Source organism: Pongo abelii, chromosome X (assembly GCF_028885655.2).
Source record: "Pongo abelii isolate AG06213 chromosome X, NHGRI_mPonAbe1-v2.0_pri, whole genome shotgun sequence".
Classification (NCBI taxonomy): domain Eukaryota; kingdom Metazoa; phylum Chordata; class Mammalia; order Primates; family Hominidae; genus Pongo; species Pongo abelii.
In genome coordinates this window covers 10,629,918-10,648,943 of record NC_072008.2, presented here as the reverse complement: position 1 = coordinate 10,648,943, position 19,026 = coordinate 10,629,918, and the positions used below count along the sequence as shown (strand labels likewise).

At 37.5% G+C, this 19,026-nt stretch overlaps 1 protein-coding gene across 9 annotated transcripts in view; it reads left to right on the top strand.

Annotated features, from left to right (window-relative positions):
- Positions 1 to 19,026, top strand: part of MID1 (midline 1) — a 654,743-nt gene that overhangs the window by 490,160 nt on the left and 145,557 nt on the right.

Sequence of the window (19,026 nt, the reverse complement as noted above, 5' to 3'; positions counted from 1 at the left end):
TTGCATTTCTTGTGCAATGTCTGCTCATATCCTCTGTTTAGAAAAACAAAAAGAAGGCCGGGCGCGGTGGCTCACGCCTGTAATCCCAGCACTTTGGGAAGCCGAGGCGGGCGGATCACGAGGTCAGGAGAACGAGACTATCCTGGCTAACACGGTGAAACCCCGTCTCTACTAAAAATACAAAAAAATTAGCCGGGCGTGGTGGCGGGCGCCTGTAGTCCCAGCTACTCCGGAGGCTGAGGCAGGAGAATGGCGTGAACTCGGGAGGCGGAGCTTGCAGTGAGCCGAGATCGCGCCACTGCATTCCAGCCTGGGCCAAAGTGCGAGACTCCGTCTCAAAAAAAAAAAAAGAAAGAAAGAAAAAAAAAGAAGAAAATGCCAGGTCTAGTACAATGATGTTTGATGGTTTTTTTTTGACAATGATAAAACTACTATTTAGTAAGAGAATCACTCCAGGCAGTAGACTTAGAAGCACACTATCAGAGACCCTTGAGTAAAGACCCTAACGTGCCACATCTTAACTGTGACCTTGGGTTGATTCCTTAAACTTCCCAAGTTTCCTCACCTGTAAAATTGAAATGATGTGGACAACTCACAAGGTTTATAGAATAATCACTAAATGAAGGATTATATATATAAATGGTATATAAATCACTTAACAGAGTATTGGTTACATACTAGGCACTTAAAAATGTTAGGTTAACTTCTCTTTTTTTAGATACAAACTGAAGGTTTCAGAGAAGGCTGGGTTTTATGGACATTTCTACCTCTTACCCTCTGAATGAATACACATCCACCCACACAGAGGCATGTAAATATACACATATGTACACACGGCGGAATAATGTCTGCAATGGCTGTAATGATTCAAAAGCATCTCTTTAGACAAATGTGTGTGTGTATGTGTGTGTGTGTGTGTGTATGCATGTGTGCATGTATATGTATAAATATCCCTGTAATGTATGAAAACTAATTTGTTGCTAAAAATGTAACCTTTTAGGACAAATTATCCTAATATGCTAAAACAACACCAAATAGTATTAAATGGACATGATCACTTATCACCACCTTTCATATTATAATCCAAAAAAGCATTTTTTTCCTTCATCTGTCTTATTCCTTACAACAATTAAACTCTTTTACAATGTTACACCCCTTATACTTACAGCTATACCTAGAAATAAAATTACACTTATACTCATGTTTATGTATTTCTGTCTTTAAAACAAAAAAATAAACAGCAGTAAATACAAAAGGTAGAAATGGAAAAAAATGCATTTTAGACGGCATGGTGCTAAGGGTTGCCACTGCTGAGGGCTGAGAATATAACACTGACCAACTCTACCACTGTGAATGAGACCATTTGGGTGATCTTGTTTCCCAGGGCTCTGTTGTTACAGAAACATAATTTTAAAAATTGTATTTTGAAATAATTACAGATCCATGGGAAGTTGCAAAAAAATGTGCTGGGCGGTCTGCACCCTTTACCCACCTCTTACCCCATCCCTAACCCCCAGAAACCAGTAATCATCTGTTCTCCATCTCTATAATTGTGCTACTTCAAGAATATAATATAAACGTAATCATACAGTATGCAATTTTTTGAGATTGACATTTTTTCCTGCTCACTTAATTTTCTAGAGGTTTATCCAAGTTGTTGCATGTATCAGTCGCTTTTTCCTTTTTATTGCTGAGTAATGTTCCTTGGTGTGGATATATGACAGTTTAATCATCAACTTGTTTAAGGACATTTGGGTTGTTTCTACTTTGGAGCTATTACAAACAAAGTTGCTATGAGCATTTGTGTGCAGGATTTTGTGTGACTGTAAGTTTCCATTTCTCTGGGATAAATGCCTAGGAGTGCAATTGCTGGGTCATATGGCAAGTACACATTCAGTTTTGTAAGAAGCTGCCAAAGCGTGTTGCAGAGTGGCTGAATCATTTTACATCCCCACCAGAAATGTATCAGTGACCCAGCTTTCTCTGCATCCTCCCCAGCATTTGATGTTGTCCCTGTTTTCATTTTAGCCATTCTGGTAGGTGTGTAGTGGTGTCTCATTTGTATTGGTTTTTAAAAAGTGCAGAAGATACTTCATAATCCAGTTTGGGTGTGTTCAATACCTCCCAGGTAAAATTCTCACACGTAATATGGGCCTATCTTGGTACATGACTGAATTGTCAAAAATATCTATGATTGCTGCATTTTTGGTTGAACCTTAACTGAAATATTGAGAGCAAAAAAGAAACTGTTGTGCAAAATACATCCGAACATTAGACTGGCTTCAATTTATACTCTGAGACACTCAGAGAATTGTTACTTGCTCAAGACATGGCAGATGCATGCCCCAACACCTAACTTCACTTTAGGAATAGACACATTAGGTATCAGGAAAAATTGCTAAGACTATTTAAATCCCTCTCCCCTTTTCCAACATATTCCATTGCCTTTGCATTTGCATAAATTAAATAGGGACATGATCTGTCTCCATTGTTAATATACATGTAGATGTGTGTAAATCTACAAACATACATATACACAGACATACATACACTGGCTCTGTGGACGTCAATCCCAAATGTTCCCCAACATCCAGTCTAGATTCTCCCAGGTCAGGATTTCTCAACGTTGGCACTATTGACATTTGGGGTTTCATAATTATTTGTGGGGCTGTCCTGTGCACTGTAGGATGTTTAGCTGTATCCCTGGCCTTAAGCCACTGGATGCCAGTAACACTCCCATGCCCCCAAAGTGTGACAACCAAAAATGTCTCAGCACATTGCAAAATGTCTACTGGGGGCAAAATAAACCTCCCTTTGAGAATCACTGGGGTAGGCAGAAGAGAAGGAGAATCTCAGGCTTCAGGTTACCTCACTGGATTTGCTGAAACTTGATAAGAATCTCCTTGCCAGCGGGGATCAGGTTTTGGTGCCCACCTGTTCACTTCTGATAACTACCAATCTCTAAATTTGTTTCTGCAAGTTATGGCTGAAGATTAGTGGTTAACAGAGAACGATATCAGCCTTTGTTTCTTAAAGAGCTTATACTGAATGCTTTAAAATACAAATTGGATCTGGCACTGTTGTGGTTCACGCCTGTAACTCCAGCACTTTCGGAGGCCAAGGTGGGAGGATTGCTTGAGCCAGCGAGTTTGAGCCCAGCCTGGGCAACATACTGAGACCCCATCTCTACAAAACAAATAAAAAATTAGCCAGGCCTGGTGGTGCAAACCTGTAGTCCCAGCTACTTGGGAGGCTGAGACAGGAGGATCGCTTGAGTCTGGGAGGTCAGTTCTGCAGTGAGCTAAGATGGTGCCACTGCACTCCAGCCTGGGACCTTGTCTCAAAAACAAAACAAAACAAAACAAAATAAAATAAAACACAAATTGAACATACATAATTGAAAAGCAAACTTCATGCATACCTGGTTTTGTTTTACTTTGTAATGATGTTTTATCACTTATATTAGATATCATGATTATTTTAACAGATATAAAATTTAATAGGTAATAAAATACCTCATAAAATAGGGTATATCTCCATATGCGTAGAGAATTTTATGGAGAAATTGGCACAATTCCTGGATCTTCCTCTGATTCAATGTGTTTATCTTTGAATTCTAATAGGTTTTAAAAGACATTTAAACAATTGCAAAACAGGCAAAAGAAAATATGATAGTGTTTTATAATTTAAATTATGTCTACATGGCAACAATAATTATTTTATTATATAAATTATAGAAAATGTTATGTATTTTTTAACTTTATAAATTTACCCCTACTTGATAAATAATTTATTTTGTATTTATTACACTTGGTATATAAATATATTTCTACTTTAGAATTAAAATAAGGTGAAAATAGTTATTGTTTGAAATACTGTTAAGTTGCATATTCTTATTTGTATTAGAATTAAAATATGTATCTTATATTTATATATAAATTACAAATTACCTGAAAAAAGAATAAATTATAACCTCGTGTAAAAATAAAATATTCCTGTATCAGTTGTGCAATTTAAATTCCGCTTTTAGTTTTCATTCTTTAAGTTGTTACATTTGGAAGATTTGGATAGTAGTTATCATGAACTCACTGTTATCTATGGCCCTGACAGTAAAATACGCCATTGAGTTGTACTGTAATATGAATCTCCCAGGAACGCTAAGCCAGTTCAGAATGAGGCATTCCTTTCTCAGGAATAGAGATTTATAAAGTGACCGGAGGTATCACTATTTCTAGAGGAAGGTGCACCTTGAAGTATTCTCATTCTTTTCTATGCATTTATGATCCCAGCCTACTAAACTCAAGTGACACTTCAATACAGCAAAGCGTCTTGGAAGTATATGAGTTTAATAAGAAAATTTATGAAGAAAAAATACACTGAAATGCTGACTGACCCCCAAAATAATAGCATACTTTTTAAAAAATGTATTAGTTTCATAGCATGACAAATAATACTCAAAAATACTTTGAAAATGCGCATTTTAAAAATGCCCAAAGGGTTTAGTAGATTATGTTGAGAGAAGGCATTGGAGGAAGAAACATTATAGCCATAAGAGCCAGGAAAATGGTCCTCCTTTGTTTACAAGGATTACAAAGAGGAATTTTAACTTCTACAGTGAAAATACAAATTACTTGTGTAGGCGAAAATCACCCTTCTTAGAGGAAATGGTACAAATTTTCTTCATATAATTTATGTTCCTCCAGGAAGTCTCTATGAAGTGATAACATTATAACTGCATGCATTCTCCTGGTGACTTCATTTAAAGTCTGTGATGTAGTAGCATCATGCACACTTCCCTTTCCTGCAGAGCCCTTATGTTCTCTGTAGACCAAGAGGTTAATTAATTTTTGGAGTTATATAGCAAAGAGTTGCCAGAACCCCAAATAACATATCTCTAATTTCCAAAATTGCCTGACAAACTCTATATTTTAAAGAAGCCATGTTATCCTTAGGATAAACCTAATAATGTCACTTTAATCCCCAGTCATGCTCATCTTTGCCTTTCTTCCAATATGTGCAAGGAATATATAAGGTGACCTTTTAAGGTTACAGTATCTTCTTACAAATTAGAGTTGATGCGCTGAGGTTATAACAGCAGCTGAGCATTCCCGAAAGCTGCAGATTGAGCCGACAGGCAGATTAGCAAGTACATAAAATGTCAGTAGAGAAAAAAATAGACTTCAATTTTTGGCAATCCTGTTAAACAACTGTGTGAATAAGTCTTTGAAACTTGTACAATGGAAGGTTTGAATTTTCCTCAATGCCTAGCACAAAACTTACCTATCTGTTGCATATGTGCATTGCCGAATTAATTAATGGAAAGTAAAATTTTAAAACGTAACCTTGGTTATTTGTGATAAAATGGCACTTCCATGTAATGGAATGTCGTAACTGAAATTGTAGGGATTTTCAGATACTGTAGCTGGTACTAAATCTCATCAGAGCCCTTCAAGTTATAACATAAGATAGCATATTCAATATGAGAAAATATTTAATTGTCAGCCTTAAAAATGTATATAGCAGAGGCAATCCATTTTTTTTTCTGACAACAAAGCCTTCTAAAAGCTTTTCAAACTATACAGCTTTGAGATTTATAACTTTGAACCAAGAAAACATAATTTCAAGAAATGAAGAGAACTTCTGATTAATTCTAGTCTAAGGCAATGAAGTCCTACTAGATTTTAAAGTATTATGTTCTTCATAATTAATGTCGAGATAGGTTCCTCCCTGTGGCTCATTATTTTCTTGTAAAAAGTACATACTGCCTGTGTTTTTAAATTTCAGGTTTTCTCATGCCGCTCTTGTCTAATGATCCAGCAAGTTCAGGCATATAATACTTTTGAAGAATCTATATTTAAAGACTAATTCTTTATGCATGTGTGTCTATGTATTTTGAAATATACATATTTCAAAAGACTATTTTTAGCCTTTGGCTCAAATATTTTTTTTTAAGGAATATAATATTGAATATCTGGACAGGTTAAAAATCTCCAACATTTAACTATAAATGTTAACTAATGCTTTCCTTTTCATTTGTTAAATTGCTGCATAAATGCTTTAAAAAGTATGTTACCGTTGGCATTAAGACATCATCTCTTTCACTTACAAAATTGCACCAATCTTTGGGATTGAACCATTGTAGCTGCTTTAAGCCAAAATTCTCCCCAGCCGGGTTCCTTATCATCACTCTTACCACAGAATCTACATCATTGGGAGTTAAAGATCTTTGGTCTCAAACCTTATCCTGGTTGAATTCCTGTCATATCACCAGCAACCCCTTTCTAATGGCCCCCAGGAATGCTAGCACAACAGGGGATCTTCAGGAGGCTCATTCCAATGAGGGACATCATTTGCAGTGACAAAGTTTGTCCTTAGATGAAATCTGTATCTCTCTCCCTATAGCTTTTACCCCTGTTTGGCCCCCTCTCTACAACACAGAACATGTTCAGTTACTCTGTTCTTTGACAGCCCTTCAAAGACAAAGCTAACATGGCCTTCTGGGGGCATTTTTTCCAGGTTAAATATGCCCAGATGTGCTTGATTTGGACTCTATCCTTTAGGATCAAGCCATGTTAGCAAGTACAAATGTCCAACATTTAAAAGAACTGTTCATAAGAGAGACTCACCAGATTAGAGGAAACAGATACCATTCAGTTTCTAATACACAGTGACCTTAATGCCACTATTTTAAGCTCTCTCTCTGCCTGGATTGTAGAGACTTTGCCTAGTTTACCTCTGGAATAGAAATTCTGAACCTTTGCTAGTGAGTGAGCAATAACAATGATGACAGACATCTAGCTAGATACTAAGAAAAAAAGTCATGAATGACCAAAGTGTAAATTTTGTTTCTTTGCTTGTCTGATACCCCATGGCTATTTGCAATATCTTATTGTCATGTGCTAAAGGATTTAGAATATTAATCAAAGAGAAAAGGGGTTCTAAGATGGAAGAAAAGACAAAAATGTGGGCAGATAAGTAGGAAAAGAAGGGGATGAGGATTCAGGAGCTTTTTCCAGGTACTTGGAAAGTTGAAGGCAACTTAAATCATTTTTAATAATTTAAGAAATGATATCATTTTTCATTTTTATATAAAATACTAAAAATGGAAAATTTATAGGTAGGCACAGTGTGTTGGCAATATGCTGTTTACAGGTTGACAAAACAAGCCAGTGTCTAATGGAAAGGAAGGTTGCGAAGAGCTTAGATCTGAAACTCAGAGGCATGTCTTGTTCCACACCTCGAGAAGCACTTGGCATATACCAGGTGCTCTGTAAATATTTGCTTAGTAAATGATAGAATGAGCATGTAGTGGCATAGTGATGCCTAACATGGCATTACCCAGACTCATAGGCATCCCTAGGGACTGTAAGAAAAGTTTGTGGGCTTTTTTCAGTGTTTTGAAAAACCCAGAGGATATTGTACAATTACTTTTTCAATGATTGTTTTATCAAATACTTCTAAACCTGAGGATTTATGAAGTTAAAAGTGAAAAGGTTTTTTTAAAAATGTTACGCCAAATGAGAGAAGCCAGTCACAAAGGGCCACATATTGTATGATCTATTTACATAAAATGTCCAGAAGAGGCAAATTCATAGCTCCAGAAAGTAGATTCATGGTTGCCAGGGGATAGGGGAGGGGAGAATGCGGAATGAGTGCTAATGGGTATGGGGTTTCTTTTGGGGGTGATGAAAATGCTCTGGAATTAAGTAGTGGTGATGGTTGCAAAACTCTGAATATACTAAAACCCACTGAATTATACACTTGAAATGGATGTTTGTAATGTGTGAATTGTATCTCAATAAAGCTGTTTTTAAGAATGATAAGCATAGCATCCAAGCATTTAAAAATTTTTTTAAAAGTGGTCATTGGTGGTAAAAAAAAAAAAAAAAAAAAAAAAAGTCAGAAACCATTTGCTTAATTGTTACAAAGATTTTATCCCAGATTAAAATACTCCAATTCTGCACTTTGGGAGACTGAGGCAGGCAGATCACGAGGTCAGGAGATCGAGACCATCCTGGCTAACATGGTGAAACCCCGTCTGTACTAAAAATACAAAAAATTAGCCAGGCATGGTGGCGGGTGCCTGTAGTCCCAGCTACTCGGGAGGCTGAGGCAGGAGAATGGACGCGAACCTGGGAGGCAGAGCTTGCAGTGAGTCGAGATCGCGCCACTGCACTCCAGCCTGGGCAACAGAGCGAGATTCTGTCTCAAAAAAAAAAAAAAAAAAAAAAATACTCCAATTCCATTTCGCCAAAGGGAACAAGCAGAATATTCCCACAACCCTAGGGAACAGGGGTAGGCTTGGCTATTAGTCGTTCTCCTTTTTCCCCATTCCCAATAATTGGAAAAAAAAAAAGTGTGTGTGCACACGTACGTGTGTGTATGTATACGTCTGTGTGCGTATGTGACAAGGGCAGTAGTCAGAGCAGGATCATGTGACTACCAGGATCTATGGACAACCCCACACTATTAGGGGAGAAAAGTGTCAAGCTATTTGTACTGTTCTCACAGAGCATGAATCTAGGCAAGGGGTCAGCACCCTTGTTCATAAAGGACCAGACGGTAAATATTTTGGGTTTTGTGGCCATGCAGTCTCTGTCCAAACCCCTCAGCTCGACATAGACTATATAAAGCAATTGGAGGTAACTGTGTTACAAAAAAGCTTTATTTATAGACACTGAAATTTGAATTTCACATAATTTTCACAAGTCACAAAATAATATTTAAACAATTTTTTTTCAATGACTTAAAAATGTAAGAACCATTCTTAGCTTGTGGGCCACACAAAAACAGGCAGAGGCCTGGATTTGGTACATAGGCGGCCTGTGGTCTATAGTTTGCAGAACCTTGCTCTAGGGTAATGACTGAGAAAGGGACTCTACTAATCAGCAGGTTGTTGTGAAGCACGTTACTTACCTTAAGCCAGTATACAACTTAAAGCAATAATGTTACATTATGTCTAAAGGCTAAGCTAGTGAGAGGCTAAATTATAACACTCAACTTTTTTAGCAAATAATTATGAAGCATCAGCTAATAAGACCTTTTCTTAAGAGTATTCAGAGTATAATAATGCTACCTTGTGTGGTTTGGGGATTTTTATTTTAAGTTAGGGAAGCTATGAATCTCTTGAACTTTGTCCATTAAGAAGTCTGCCAAAGCTGTGAATTTTAAAGCCATGGGAATTTTTCATTGCCCTTGGCTGCTGAATTTTAACAGCAAAGTTATTCATTAAGTCCACATTTTAAAAAAAAAGTATCAACAATGCTTCTTTATACTTTATCTGCATTTGACACACTTCCAGATAGATGATCTTTAATTTGACTAATGAGTGCATCCTTTGTTATTTTAATGACAAGTAATTTACAGAAAGAGAAAAGCTCTTCAACACGCAAGTCTCTTAAATCTGGAATTTAAAGTCCCTGATGTGCAGAAGCAGGAAGAAACAGTTGGTGTAAGACAGGGCCATTAGGACACTGGAAATGCATCCTGGGTAATGAGCCGGAAATACAAAAGGAAGAAAACAGTTGGAAATACGTTGGCCATTTTATATGACACTTTCTGGGTTTATTTTCAGGTTGGAGCACAAGTCAGAAGCTGAAGAACTTGGAGATTTTGGGGAGCATATGTCCCACCCTTCCCAACCCCCAAGTATCCAAATATCCCCTTTGGTTCTATCAGAGAAGTATTAAGATTTATTAATTAAAAGAAAAATTAAAGTTATAAATGTTCACTAGGAACATAAGGAGAATTCAAAAAAATAAAATGTTGAGCTCACCACAGTTTTCAGCAGAAATTTTACTCTTTTTTTTCTTTGTTGAGATGGGGTCTCACTATGTTGCTCAGGCTGGCCTCGAACTCCTGGGCTCAAGCAATCTTCCCACCTCAGCCACCCAAAATGCTGAGACTACAGGCATGCCACTGTGCCCAGCTAAATTTTACTCTTTAACTGATTTTTCAATGCATAAATAAATGAATAAGTGAGTAAGTACTTACTGAGGACACAGTTTTCAACCAAACCCTGTAGATACTCAGGATGAATTAAGCATGGGCCCTGCCTTCATGGGGCTTAGGGTTTACTCAACTTTACAGAAAACCCAGAAATATCCTAACAAATGTGGCAACTGAAGAACTTTATTCCTAATCCTAAAACTCACTTTCTTTATTCTCAGAGTAATGGGTACAGCATTCTAATGTCAAATCATTGTTTCCATGTTATACAATACTCTTAATTGTCGAGGCTAAAGTCTGCCTTAAGGAAGGGTGACAATGGCTTTGTTCTGATGATAATAGAAGAGATAAAAAGATTATTTACAAAGCTACAGCCTCTGAAAAATTGGAAGTATTTTATACAAACAACCACCTCAGTTCTTCTCACAGTGATATTTAAGTGTCTGTGCGTGCTGGTTTCTGTTATATGGGTCTTTACCATTTTCATTCCTCCTTGCAGCTCTATGAGTTAAGTATTACTATTATTCTTTTACAAATGAGGAGCGTGAGGCCTGGAAAAATTTAAAAACACGCAGAGGTGATAAAATACTGGGAAAGTTTCATATTCAACCATGTCTGATGCTTAATCCTTTCCTTCTCTTTCCACCATAGCATATGATCATGGCATATCATCACTGTTTCTGTTTCCCCTATAGAAAATTCAGGAAAATTAACACATGGAAGAGTATTCAGACTTTCACTTTTCTTCTTACATAATCTTTGAGCAGCCCGTTATAGGAAAATAAGGGCATTGGAGATTTGAAGAGGCAGAATGGACACGTTCTAGATGTAGAAAGAAAAGTTCTAAGCGGGTAAAAGACAACCAGAGTGAAATACACCAGATGGATGCTTGACTTGGAGAAGATGCTAAGCACTAAATAAGCCAGGTGGTAGAGGGTGTGAAAGCAGAGAGCCCTGAGAAATTGATCATTAAGCGGAAGGTGATTAAAATCTTCCTAAGGGACAATTGGTCAGAGCAGAGGTCAAGAGCTAGGACTTGTCTGGCAAGACTTATTGTGGATTCTTGAAGGGTTAAGAAGTCAGTCAGAGGCCCGGGATTGGACACTGTATTTGAACTGATTGTCACTCACCAGAATCTGTGATCTAGGATACAGACATTGCCAGGATGCCCCCCATCAGGATGGTCATAGAGAAGGGAAAGTGTGTTCATTTACTATTGCTGCATAGCAAATTAGCACAAATGTACAGATTAAACCAACACCCCATTTATTAGCTCGTGGTTCTGTAGGTTGCAAGTCTGGGTGGCCCAGCTGTGTTCTCTGCTCAGGGTCTCACAAGACTGAAATAGAGCTGTTGGCCAGACGAAGCTCTTATCTGGAGGCCCTAGGGAAGAATTTGCTGCCAAGCTCGCTCTGGTTGGCAGAATTCACTTTCTGGCAGCTGTAAGACTGAACTCCTTGATAGCTATAAGCTGTGGTCCACTCTTTCTAAGGGTCATCTGCATTCCTTCTTAAGTGGCCATCTCCAATCTCAAAGCAACAGCACATTGAGTCCTTCACACACATGGAATCTCTCTAAATTCCTCTTTCATCAGTCAGGAAACGTTCTCAGCAGTTAAGGGTTCATGTGATTAGGTCAGGCCCACCTGCATCATCTCCCTTTCTAACATCAGCTGTGCTCTGTAACACAACACAATCCAAGGAGTGATGTCACATCCACAAGTTCCAGGGATTCAGGTGGACATCTTTGGGCTGCCATTTTAGAAAGTCTGCCTACCACAGAAGGTGATGAAGAATCTCAGCTCCTGCCTTGCTCCTTGGTGAGCTGTGTGGCCTGTAATAACAGCAGCTTTGTGGAAAATTGGCCCACCCTCTCCTAGGGTTAAAGGGCCAAAGGGAAGTTTTGTGACTTTTTCTTCCTCTTCTGACACTGGCTTCTTCCTCTAAGGAAATCTGCTTCTTTTGGTGTTCTCTTCTTTCCTTGACCATCTCCTGGTGTTGGTGCCAAGAAGCACTGGAGGGCAGGTGGTCCATCAATTTAGGGCAACTGAAGGTTTTGAGATCAAGGTATACTGGAGGCCCAGACATCACAAGAGGGCAGCACAGAGCAAGAGCTGATAAATGTTGAGATGCAGACTTAGCAGGCCCTAGCCCTTTCTGAGATGATGTGTTCATCTGCCCTCAAAACATCCTCTCACTCAACATGTGCCTCCTAACCCAGACCCCAAGGAGTCTTTAGTAAGAACATGGCAGATATCACATGTGCTGACCATGGGGATATCACAAAACATCAACTCTCCAAAAATCTGCTTCTTGGAACCTTGGTTTCTGCAACTATAAGAAATGAGTTAAAAATTTATTCAAGGTTGATAAATTTAAAATGGAAAAAATCATCTTCTGAATTCTAGCAATATGAAGGCCACTTTTTACAAGTCTGATGCTGTAGTGCAGTGTTTACAACCTATTTTCATTTTCAACCCCGTCACAAGGAGCCTGTTGAAACATTTTTTGCTAATTGCTCCTTGCTTGAAATTTTAATACCACAAATATAGTATATATCTATTTATGTATATCTGTGCTTTGTGCATAAAAAGAGTAAGGTTTTTTGTTTGTTTGTTTGTTTTTTGCCACTGAGAACTAGTTTTCTCCCTCTTGTGGGCAATATTGCCCCTATTGACAGTGCATGTTATAATGGGGGAAAATTGCTAACATTTTAATATTTAGTAAATCTTCAGCTTATATAGTCTATTTGATTTGGAAGGTGGCTGTAATACTTTAGTTGTACTAAAAGGTACTTAAAATTAATCTTGAAAAGTCAGAAGAGTCTTTAAACATGAAAAATCACCCAATATATTTATTTAAAATAACAACTTGCAAAACAAAATGTAAAGTCTGATCCCATTTTTGTGGCTAAGAGGTACAGAAAATGACTAGAAAGATCAACCTGTGGAATGTTGCTTCTTTGCAGTTAGATCCTTCTATAGGTGTTTTGCTCTTTAGGAATGTTATAAATATTCACCAATATACATTATACATATGTATAATAAATACATATTATATTCATGTCAAGAAGAATACTATTTAAAAAGTTAGCCATTCTCTCTCTTTTTTTTTTTTTTTGCCTTCAACATTTAGGATTAATGGGCAGTATAAATTCAATCATTCACATGTAGCAAAAGGAGAAATATTTCACATGGCCCATTCATGACTCCTTTAGATCTCTAGAGGGCTTCAAGCCTCAAAGTTTATTGTTGCATTCTTCTTAATTCTGGTTGAATGCATGTACATTATTTTCTGCAAAGAAATACCACCCACTAAAGACTGTTCCTTCTCTTCTAACAGGGTTTTGGTGTCCCCAGGGCTCCCTTAGTCCTATTTACTTTGGATATTTCAGGAGTTACTGTAGGTTTAACTGTGGTGAGTCCTTAAGCCCTCTTTTTAAATTCATAAACTGTCTCTAATCTTAGCAAAATGTCAGGTTACACTTTTGAGAGGTTTGGGAACTTGACATTTTGTAGCCCAGTTGGGGTGTAGGCTGCTTCTATTCTGAGCACCTTGTTCCAATTTATGTCAGGAGGAATTATATACAGGTCAGGGCTGGGAGCAGGTTATAATTAATGAGGTGGACAAGTGGATTTTTAATGTTTCATGAAATAAAATGGAAATCACATGTGCTTGGAACTGTTGTATGTTTTAAAATATTTACATTTATTCTAGTAAACATTAATTATAACTGATATATTTCTCCTATGAACTCGCTAACTGTGAGGTCACAAGCCATTGTTCACTGAGTAGAAAGAATGGATGACAAGCTAGTTACAAGAAAAAAAACAGTACTTGGGCGGATATTGGTGAGTGAACTCATGGAAGTAATCCAGTCTTAGGTCTTTCTCCTAATTTTCTCTTATGTTTAAAGCACCCCCTTGCCAATATGATCCAGATGTCAGTCCTTCTAAGACAGAACTGGGAGGGTTTAGCCTGTGAAATTTCTGAATAGCTCCTGGTGAAGAAGGAACACATGACCAATGTTTAACTATTCGTCTTTTCAAAATTAAAGTTTAGAAGTAGTTGAAATACTGCCAGAATCTACAGCTTCCACATTTTATTCATATTAGTATATCAAAAATTTCCAATTCCTTGAAGCTGTAGCAGCAATATGTTGCTGAGGAAAGAAATTTTTTTTTAAAAAATTTGTACTTGTAATTGACACCTAATAATTGTACATATTTATGGGGTACAATGTGATGTTTCAGTACATGGATACACAGTATAATTATCAAATCGGGGTAATTACCACATCCATCATTTTAAACATTTATTATTTCTTTGTGGTGACAACAGTCAAAATATTCTCTTCTAGCTGTCTTGAATATAGATTACATTGTTATTTGCTGTAGTCACCCTACTGTGTGATAGCACATCAAAACTTACTCTTCTTGTCTAACTTTGCGTACCTATTGACCAATCTCTACCCATTCCTCCCTTCCCCCGTACCCTCAGCAGCCTCTGGGAACCACTATTCTACTCTCTACTGCTATGAAATTGACTTCTTTAGATTCCTCATGTGAGTGAGATCATGTGGTATTTATCTTTTTTAATGTTTTTAAAATTTATTTTCTTTTATTTATAATTTGAATTTTTATCTTAGATTCAAGGGGTAAATGTGCAGGTTTGTTACATGTAGTAATTGTCTTCTGTGCCTGACTTATTCCACCTAACATAATGTCCTCCAGGCTCATCCATGTTGCCAAAAATGACAGGATTTCATCCTTTTAGTGGCTAAATGGTATTCCATTGTCCTAATCATCCCCATAAAGAAATTGTTTTCTTTATCCTTTTGTCTGTAGATGGGCACTTAGGCTGATTCCATATCTTGACTATTGTGAAGAGTGCTGCAATAAACATGAATATGCGGATGTGTCTTCGACATGGTAATTTCACTCCCAGAAAGAGATCTTTAAGAGTCAGAAAAACCCAGATTCTAAACTGGTCTCTGCCATGTGCCAGTTGTGTGGCCCTGGAGAAGATGCTTTAACTGTGTGTCTCAGTTTCCTCATCTGCAGAAGGGGGAAAATGATACCCACTATTTAGGGATTGGGTAGGGATTAGACCCAATTTGTATAAAGTGCCTGGCATATTGTAGATATTTTTTTAAATGCCAGTTATGGATATATGAAGGAAAGCTCCAAAAAATGAAATTCAAAGGAAGCCTTATGTAAATTGCATCACATGTCAACCATTTGGGTGTTAAGAGTATTGATGCATTCTTTATTTTGCCTAGAATTCGTCACTCCCTAAATAAATATTATTTCCACTAAGTCACCAAATTTTATATATATTCTTTGTCATGTATGGTGAAGAATTAATACAAGTGCGCTACTCTATTAGGGTATAACAGTTACCTAAGTAATGTATCATGAGACCTTTTTGCCCTTTTCTAAGGAAAATAAGTATTTATTGGAAGGACAACTTCACACAGAGTCAGCAGGTAATAATCCGCAGTACTTCCCGATGCTGCTTCTATGGGCTGGAAGAGTGTTTGGTGGTTCTATATGGCACAGGGCTACTTGTCCATACCCTTGACCCAAGGATGTCAGGTGCACCCAATCAACCTGGAAATCACTGTGGTGACAGAAGTTGGGGCCCAATCACCCTCAGGGCCTTGACACTGATTTTGAGTATACCAGTTTGGAAAGTCTCTGCAGAATTCCCCAAGACATTAAGTTTATAATATCCCTTGAGGGGTCCTTAGAAAGAAAAAGTGCCTATGTTTTGGTGTCATTATCGTTCTTCAGGGCAAGGCTTGGTGAAAAGATACTGAGAAAAGACAGTACAGATAGAAGGACAAAGCGAACAAAAATAAGGACCCACTGATTTTATCTTTGCAAGCTCTAAACTGAGTTACAGATTGAGATCTAAAATATATACTCAATACATGCATCCTCAAAATATTCTTCACACATTTGTGCCCAAGACATACTAGTTGATAATATTAATACATAAATATATATACACACACATATATATGCCTTACAATACAGTCCTATTTTTAGTGTGTAACAACTGTACTATTTTCAAAATAGTCATCGGCACAAACACCAGTACCATGGCTAAATCTGACAGCATTGATCTTTTGTCCCTATAAGAATATCTTTTGTAGGCCCATAAGTGAGAGATGGCAGATCTCCTCAGCTTCATTCAGTCCTTTATGGAAATATTTGTGAAAACCCTACTGTGTGCTCAGTAGCTATCAGAGTTCTTGGCTTATAAAAGATTTCAAAATAAATTTGCCTAGTATTGCTTTGGGGGATGAGGGCTTGGTGATATCTTCCTCTCCCCAAAAGAAAAAGTGGTGTGTGTGTGTGTGTGTGTGTGTGTGTGTGTGTGTCAGAGGGACAGAGACAGAGGTAGAGAGACAGAGTGTGACAGTGTGTGGGTATTCAGAGAGAGAGCATGAGTCCTGGTCTTATCCTTATCTTCCCTCATACAATGCAAGCTATTTGGAATTGTAGAGCTGGAAGTGATCTTAGCTAACATTTTCCCAATCTCCTACCCAATACAGGAGCTTCTTCTACAATAACCTTCATCAAAGGGTGGAACGCTAAAATGTAAGACTAGAGGTCTCTTCTTGTTGGGCAATAATTTGATTCAATTATGGTGTCATTATTTGGTAACTCAGGTGGCACAGTATAAATTTCTGTGGGAAATTGGAATGGGGAGCCCAAGCTGGACTGGTCGTGACTGCACCATGGAAGGACATTTGGGACCAGTCTTGAGCTGCCATTATGTTCCACTGGGAAACTAAACACTAGTGCTTTCTCAATTAGTTTATGTATTTCTCAAAGTATTCCATAGTCTTTAGTTTGTGCTAACAAAATTGATCGGAAGTACTATATTAAAATTATCATTCATTTTTTATTCTTACTGAACAGCAGTGAGAAAAGCAGGAATCTTGGTCATTTTGTTTAGCATGTAAATGCACAAAAACCTCAGCTTACCTGAACTTTGCTAAAATATCAAACCTTTATTAACCACAAGTTTTCTACATTATACTTTTCCTAAAGATTTGTAAAATACAAGGAAGAAGGTGGTATTATGAATTACTGTAAAAATCCATGGTCATGGATACAATTATACATTCAAGTCAATCTCCTACGTCATCTCTATTTATGATCAAATGAAAAAAGGTCTTTTTAATGATGATCTCAAGGAAAAATAAGATTTGAAATTACCTCAAACCTTTCAATTAGATCCAATATGTGATTTGTAGTTATGCAAGTAAAGTGGACTCAAGCATTGTAGAAATGTTTCAATTAGGATTTTTTTTTTAAGTTTTCTATTTGGGGTTCAGTTAACCAGAAAATTAAATTAACCAGTACTCTCTCATTTCCAAAGAATTCCGGTTAATTGAGATTTGATCGTATTTTTATTGTCATCTTTGTTCCCACGTGGAAATTAATTCCATTTCAGACTTATTTCTTGGAGGGTGTTTAGCATAGTTATCACCTTAAATGAGTAGGGTAGGGTGCGTAGGGTGGCTTTTCATTTTTGGATTTTAATTATTACTCTCTCTATACATGTATATGTGTGTGTGTGTATATATATACATGTATGTATATACGCATATATATATATGTGTGTATATATATACATGTATGTATATACACATATATATATATATGTGTGTATATATATATATGAAAAAGAAAGAGCTTGCCTTGGCAGAAGTGTTTAAAGAAACATGAGTAGTTAATGCCCTCACTGTGATTTGACTTCCATCTTCCTTTTTTTAAGCACATTTTTCATTTTTTCCCCCTTTAAACCTGCCATTTAGAGCTGAAAAGTATTTTTCAAGAAATGGAGCAATGCTTTCTATCCCATTTATTAAAGTAATGCACAGAAGGAAATGCACCGTGGTAAAAACAATTTATACGAGAAATGATAATGTTTCCCTAAAGATAACCAGGAAGTGAGGAGGAGAAAAAACCCCTCAAATAGCAAAGAGAGGCCAGATGGTCTTTTTTTTTTTTTTTTTTTTTTTTTAATGCAGTCCCTAAGCAGGAAATTTTGTTTGATTAAGAAGACACTGGTCTTGATTTTCATTCAGCAGTTTTGAGGAACTTTTTTTAATGGGGACACACACACACCCACCCACACACACACACACACACACACACACCCCACAAGCCATTTTCATTCAGCCAAATTATCATTTGTGCTATTGTAAGCAAGATTCTGCTGATGAAAATGTGAAGTCTTAATGATAAAGAAGAAAATGAGTTCCCAAGTCTCAGTTATGAAAGAACTTGGAATTTACCCACTGCCCTAAAGACCCTCGATCATTACCATATCCATCATATTGTTGTAAGGTCTGGTGTTTTGTTTTGTTTTCTTTTGATAGCCTGGAATGGAAGAAAGACTGTGTACCACAGTGGCTAACTAGGGTTTTGTGAGATACAGGGTAGACCCGGGGGAAAAAATAGAGGTTTTGGAGTTCAACACCCCAGGGGGCTAATGTGCATAAAGCGACTGCTCCAAAGGACCTGAGTTTAATCCTTGGAGCTGCCAATCAGGATCAGGATGAAGAATCACCCATGCAAAGAATTGCTTCTGGATGCTGATAGGCAGGGAGGTGAAGGGGGGGAGGTGGGAAGGGGGAACGGAGCACCCCTCTTTGGACTGTGATGTTTTGGCAGTCGGTGCTTGGAGGAGGGTAGCTGGCAGTGGCTCCGGCACAATAAAGCTCCCTTCGGTGAAGTCACCAGCATCCTGGCCATCGCCTGGCACCCTTTGCCCAGCACCCCTGGAGTGTGCAATTTCCCAGTCTTTATTCTAAGGATGAAAATGACTAAAGTTGTGAAACTAAGTATTTGCATCTGTTTCAAAGAGAAAGAGTCACTTGGAATTTGGAATGGAAAGAATAGATTTAGACAACTGGCAGAATTGTTCGGAACTATGCCCTGAATCAAGAGACCCTGTTGACTTATATAAGGACAAGCTAAAGGAGCTATGTAAAAGAGAGAACCGACATATCTTTACCATGAAGATGACAAATCAGGCATTCAAATTTGTTTTTTCA